The sequence below is a fragment of the Mandrillus leucophaeus genome, unplaced genomic scaffold (assembly GCF_000951045.1).
Source record: "Mandrillus leucophaeus isolate KB7577 unplaced genomic scaffold, Mleu.le_1.0 Scaffold154, whole genome shotgun sequence".
In the NCBI taxonomy this organism is placed as follows: domain Eukaryota; kingdom Metazoa; phylum Chordata; class Mammalia; order Primates; family Cercopithecidae; genus Mandrillus; species Mandrillus leucophaeus.
The window spans coordinates 2,196,736-2,202,640 of NW_012101521.1; the positions used below are offsets into that span (position 1 = coordinate 2,196,736).

Here is a 5,905-nt window from a genome sequence, read left to right on the forward strand (position 1 = left end):
GCCACCACACCCGGCTGATTTTTGTATTTTTAGTAGAGATGGGGCTTTGCCATGTTGGCCAGACTGGTCTTGAACTCCTGACCTCAAGTGATTGCCTCAGCCTCCCAAAGTGCTGTGGCTATAGGCGTGAGCCACCGAGCCTAGCTGAGGCTCATGCTTCTTGTTGCACGTCTCAGTAGTTCAATTCCTGTTCTGTCCAGTTTTATTGAGGCATAGTTTAAATGTCATATAATTCACCCATTCAATTATTTTAAATAAATGTGCCAAGTTGTGCAACCTTCGCCATAAATCAGTTTTGGAACAGTTCCGTTACCCCGATAAGATCTCTCATACCCATTTATTGTTCATCCACATCCCTAACCCCAGGAACCACGAATCTATTTCTCATCTCCGTAGATTTTCCTTTTCTGGATATTTTGTATAAATGAGATCATATAATATGTGTTCTGTTGAGCCTAGCTTCTTTCCCTCAGTATGATGTCTTTAAGGTTCATCTTTGTTGTAATGTGTATTAATAGTATGTTCCTTTTTATTGATGAGTAGATTCCGTTGTGTGGATAAGCCAGACTTTGCTTTTCCATTCATCAAGATAGGGGATTTTAATTCGGTCAGTGCTTCCTAACTGCACTATATACATATAATGCTACAGGATAAATATGGCTCATCTTTCTGGAACATAAATATCACACACAGATTTACTTAAAGTTTAAATCATTGAGTGGTGAAAATAATTTTTGGAACATGTACTGTGTGCCAGGCACTGGCTAAGCTTTGAAAATCATTAACTTTGGACAGGCGTGGTGGCTCACGCCTGTAATCCCAGCACGTTGAAAGGCTGAGGCTAGCGGATTGCATGAGGTCAGGAGATCAAGACCAGTCTGGCCAACATGGTGATACCCTGTCTCTACTACAAAAAAAAAAGTTAGCCAGACGTGGTGGCACACACCTGTAATCTCAACTACTTGGGAGGCTGAGGCAGGGGAATTGCTTGAACCCGGAAGGCGGAGGTTGCAACGCACTGAGATCACGCCACTGCACTCCAGCCTGGGTGACAGAGTGAGATCTCGTCTCCAGGAAAAAAAAAAAAAAAAAAAGAAAGAAAATCATTAACTTTGAGTCACACATTAAGTACATGGGGGTTAGAGAGCCACAGTTTCCTCCAGGTTTCTCTGGCCCCAAAGCCCATGCCTTCCTTTGTACACTCTAAGACGGTGTCAGCTTCACCCAGGAGCTAGCTATAGGTCCCTTGAAACCTCCATCATCTTACTAATATCATGACTCTAGATCCACAGAGCCAGGGGAAAGGGTCACTGTGGATCAAGCCAGGCTTGAGCAGCCCAGAGTCTATTTACAGAGAGCAGCAAGTTCCTGGGACAGAGGAGACAGAAGGGAATTTCCCGGTTCTTCAGGACGTTCACAACCACACTGAGAAGCATCCTTGCAGATAAGTATTTAAACTTACCAGGCCATAGCCTACCAGCCTGCCCTCTTCTGGTCTGTGCAGGGAAGTGTAGTATCCTAGAATCCCAAAGTGGGAGGGGAAATGGGTGATGTAGCTCATTCTCTTTTCTGCGTCTATGGAAGAAAGAAAGAGCTTGTCCCCATTTTGTGGGGTCCCAGAAAGGGTGATTTTCACACTCCACATTCGGCATTAGGGCTAGTATTTTATAAACGTCACCGTCTGGAACTTTTGAAGGCTGAGTTAAATAACTTCACCTTGTGTACTTGTAGAACTGCTATTAGGAGGAAGCTGGGGACTCCCTGGTAATGTGAACTGGCCCTTTTCAATTTTGGTGTTTTGTGATCATATTTATAAACCTTGGCTGGAGCTCCTTGGCCTTGCAGTTAAGTGAAGAGTTAGCAGTGTGACTTTAGATGCATTTTTCTCAGTGCAAGTGTCTGAGTTCACCTCCAGTTCTGAACTCATGCCCCCACTCCCAGGTGCTGACAGAAAGCTTTGAAGATATGCTGAGATGGCTCCCTGACAACCCTGATTCAGGTCTGTCAGTTGATGAAGACAGCGTAGTTGTCACCAAAGGCAAAACCTGGCAGATGGTCCTAGGTCAGGATTAGTGGTCATTCTCTGGTCTTCTCCAGACTGGTGACACAGGGTGGTCTTAAAAGAGTCCTACTCCAGCCTCTGGCTCCCCGAATTTCCTCTGGTGCATGGAGCATCAGGAAAGGGCAGGAGAGAAGGAGGGGGAGCGGAAAAATTACTGCTGGGCAGCAGGGTCCCTTCCATTTCCCCATCCATTGCTTCAAACAATGGGTGATTATTGTGCACCTTGAGTGAATGTCAAGGCAGGAAGAGTCCCAGGGCCACCCAGTGTGGCAGGAGCAGAGCTGGGATCAGAATTCTGGATTCCTGACTCTCCGTTCAGCTGCAATTCAGCTGTCACCAAGCTGCTGAGTTTGTCCTACTTTCTCCCGGGTCGCATTCTGCTGTTGTCGGGAAACAGGGAGTGAGTGAAGGGAACCCGGGAACCCCTCTCCCCTCACCTTTTAAGGATGTTCTGGGGTGGAATAAAGGGAGGTGGAGGGTGGGGTGCCTGGATCCAGCCTCACTGGCTCCTGGTCCTTCTTTCTTCGGCAGGGAGTTTTGGCAAGGCCTGGGCCTGGGGAGGGGGCCTGGGTGCGGTTTTCTCCTGCGGTGTGGTTGGCTCTTTTGTCTTCCAGGATGGGCCTATGGGGTCTGTGTGGGGAAGGAAGGAGCTGGGAGCCTGGACTGCCTGTGTGTCTGCTGGATGCTGCCAGGTAAACCTGAGAGAGATGTGGGGAGGGAGGGAGGGAGGGAGGGAGGTCACATAGAGCTTGGTTTCATGGGGGTAGGTTTTCCTCCTACCTGTGCCCCCTCCTCAGGCCCAGAACATTCCTGCTCCTGAGAAGATGGCCAGGGAAGCAGGTGGCTGGAAGGCTTGCTCTGTGTGGTCCTGGTGGGGGTGGGTGGGATGGAATCAAGACCACTGTGGGTGAGCTTGAGCAGAGAATTTAGCATGTTCATTCATTCAGCACCGGAATGGACCAAGCAACTTCTCCGAGCCAGATGCTGGGGATGCAGAGGTGAACCCAGAGACATGATCCCATCTGCTCGGATCTTCATGTCAGAACACGCTTTATTACAGTCTCGGCGAGGGGGTGAGCTCCTCATCCTGGGAGCAGTGTGTGTGTGCGTGCATGTGTGTATGCGTGTGTGCATGTGTGTGTGCATGTGTGTTGGGGGTGGTGGTGTGCAGAGATCCTCCCAGTGGGAATGTTGTAAAATGAACTGAAGCCATCAAAGGCCTCTGAAGGTCCTTCCCACCCACTCAAATCCTTGCCCTGTCTCTGCCCATGAGGCTCCTGGAGCTTGCTATGGGCTCCCTTTACTGCTTTTCCTCTGGTCCCCTGAGCTAACCCTGCCTGGTGGGGTATTCTCCGCTTTCATTGCTTCCTCTTTTTAGACAACATTTTTTTTTCCTTTTTCTCAGAGACAGGGTCTCACTCTGTTGCCCAGGCTAGAGTACAGTGTTATGATCATGGCTCACTGCAGCCTTGACCTCCGGGGCTCAATACATCCTCCCACCTCAGCCTCCTGGGTAGCTGGGACTACAAGTTCACACTACCGTGCCTGGCTTATTTTTTTTTTTTTTTTTTTTTTTGAGGCGGAGTCTCGCTCTGTCGCCCAGGCTGGAGTGCAGTGGCCGGATCTCAGCTCACTGCAAGCTCTGCCTCCCAGGTTTACGCCATTCTCCTGCCTCAGCCTCCCGAGTAGCTGGGACTACAGGCGCCCGCCACCTCGCCCGGCTAGATTTTTTTTTGTATTTTTTAGTAGAGACGGGGTTTCACCGTGTTAGCCAGGATGGTCTTGATCTCCTGACCTCGTGATCCGCCCGTCTCGGCCTCCCAAAGTGCTGGGATTACAGGCTTGAGCCACCGCGCCCGGCCTCCGTGCCTGGCTTATTTTTTGTAGAGACAGAGTCTCATTATGTTGCCCAGGCTGGTCTCAAACTCCCGGGCTCAAGTGATCCTCCTTCCTCAGCCTCCCAAAGTGCTGGGAGTCACGGTGGGAGTCACCGTGCCTGGCCTAAGTTTCTTCTGAAAATTTTTCATGTCCAGAGTCCTCACTTCCACCCTGTGTGTGTGCTGGGGGCATGAGAGAGAGACTGGGGGGATCTCTGAACATGCGTCCCCTGAGATGCAGAATCAGGCTGGGGGGGATGTGGGAAGTTGGGGGTGGAGGCTGTGGCTTCATCCTCACTCGCTGTGTTTCCCCCCAGGTGGCTCCATCTGGGCCGCATCTCCAGGACTCCTGGCCTGGCCTTCTCTTTGGACCTCGGGTGACCTTGGACTCTGGCCACAGTAACTTAGCGGGCAGACTCTGGTGGTTTTCTAGCCCCCTGGGTGACTCCCTGAAGATCTCATCCTCCTCACCTGTTGGGGTGGGGCCTCCCATGGATAGGAGCGCTTCCTGGCTGATGCTCAGTGGACGACTGGGTCTGGCTCTGGAGGATGACTCCAGGGCTATGAGGGAGGCCTGGCAGCCCACTACTCCCTCCTCACCTGCTCGGGCCCTGCCTGCTGGGCCCTATTGTCTGGGTCTGGGGGCCCTTTCCTGACCCCACGCGAACTTGATTCCTCCTTGTGTTTCTGCCGGTGACCAGACAGAGCCTGGCCTGGGCCAAGGCCCCACTGACCACACTCTCCCCAAGGCTGGGTCTCAAAGGACCCTACAGGATGGCGACAGGAACATGATGGAAGTCAGGGAGGGGCTGTCAGGGAGAGGGCAGACACAGTTCTTTGGGTGCCGCTGGCTGGAGTCCTTTGTCTCCGTTTGCTCTGTGCGTATTTGTCATTTTGTGGGGCTTCCTTGGTGGGGCTTTTCCATGCTTTTCCTCTCCCTGATGGTTACAAAGAGGAGACAGTCAGGATCTGGGAGGAGCTGGAGCCTTCCCCCTGTGCTGTTGAACTCTGGGAGGGGCAGCTAGAGGGACTGAGTGTGCACCGTTCTGAAAAGAGAAGGTCTTTAAGAGATAAGATCTAGGCCAGGGAAATTCACTAGAAAGAGACAGGCGGCCCTGGGTTTTTTTCCTGCCATCCAAAGGGAACCAATCTTACCCAAAGGATTGAGGGGTCACCTTAGCCCAATCTCAGGACACTCTCCTCCAATCAGATCCCTGCTTCCAGCTGCACTGCTCCTGGATTGTGTTCTTGGGGAGCAGAAGGTGGCAGGACAGGCCCCACAGTCCACAATTCCAGCTGCCTCCATAGGGGACAGTCCCAGTGTCTGCAAGAGAGCAGCTTGTGGCCTCCCTTAGGCAAGTTTAAAAGCCAGATGTCCTTTTTCCCAGAAAGGGGAGTGGTGTGTACTATTCATCGGCTTGGGCTGCCACAGACTGGATGGCTTAAACATCAGGAATTTTTCTCCCAGTTCTGGAGGCTGGAAAGTCCATATCAAGGTGTTAGAGTTGGTTTCTGGTGAGGTCTCTCTCCTTGGCTTGCAGGTGGCACCTTCTTGCTATGTCCTCACATGGCCTTTTCTCTGTGGAGAGGGACAGAGAGCACGAGCAAGCTCCAGTGTCTCCTCCTCTTCTTATAAAGACATTAATACCATCAAATTAGAGCTCAACCCTAGGGACTCATTTAACCTTAACCCCTTAAAAGTCCCATCTCCAAAAACAGTCACATTGTAGGCTAATGCTTCAACATATGCATTTGGGGGAGGGGACTCCGTTCAGTCCTTAGCAGGGCGGTCACCGCAAACATGGAAAGTCAGAGCCATCTCCCCTTCAGAATTCCCGCCCCTCACCCCAGGGACGGGGAAGAGGAACAGAGGTATGGGAAGCAGACACTGAGAGTGGCAGGTACCATGCTGGGGTGGCTCGGAGCGCTTCGGAGGACATATGGAACTGGCTGGGCTCAGTGTGGG

General features: G+C 51.5%; 2 long non-coding RNA genes across 2 annotated transcripts in view; one reads left to right on the plus strand and one right to left on the minus strand.

Annotated features, from left to right (window-relative positions):
* Positions 1-5,901, plus strand: part of LOC105536080 — a 19,240-nt gene extending 13,339 nt beyond the window's left edge. The window contains exons 3-5 of the long non-coding RNA XR_001005539.1: positions 1,355-2,754; positions 3,010-3,135; positions 4,257-5,901. This is a non-coding gene — a long non-coding RNA (uncharacterized LOC105536080). The remainder of the gene's footprint in view (positions 1-1,354; positions 2,755-3,009; positions 3,136-4,256) is intronic.
* The window catches only part of LOC105536079, a 5,222-nt gene continuing 2,779 nt past the window's right edge, over positions 3,463-5,905 (minus strand). Inside the window, exons 2-4 of the long non-coding RNA XR_001005538.1 lie at positions 5,095-5,518; positions 3,932-4,985; positions 3,463-3,607 (exon numbers count right to left, since the gene is read on the minus strand). This is a non-coding gene — a long non-coding RNA (uncharacterized LOC105536079). The remainder of the gene's footprint in view (positions 3,608-3,931; positions 4,986-5,094; positions 5,519-5,905) is intronic.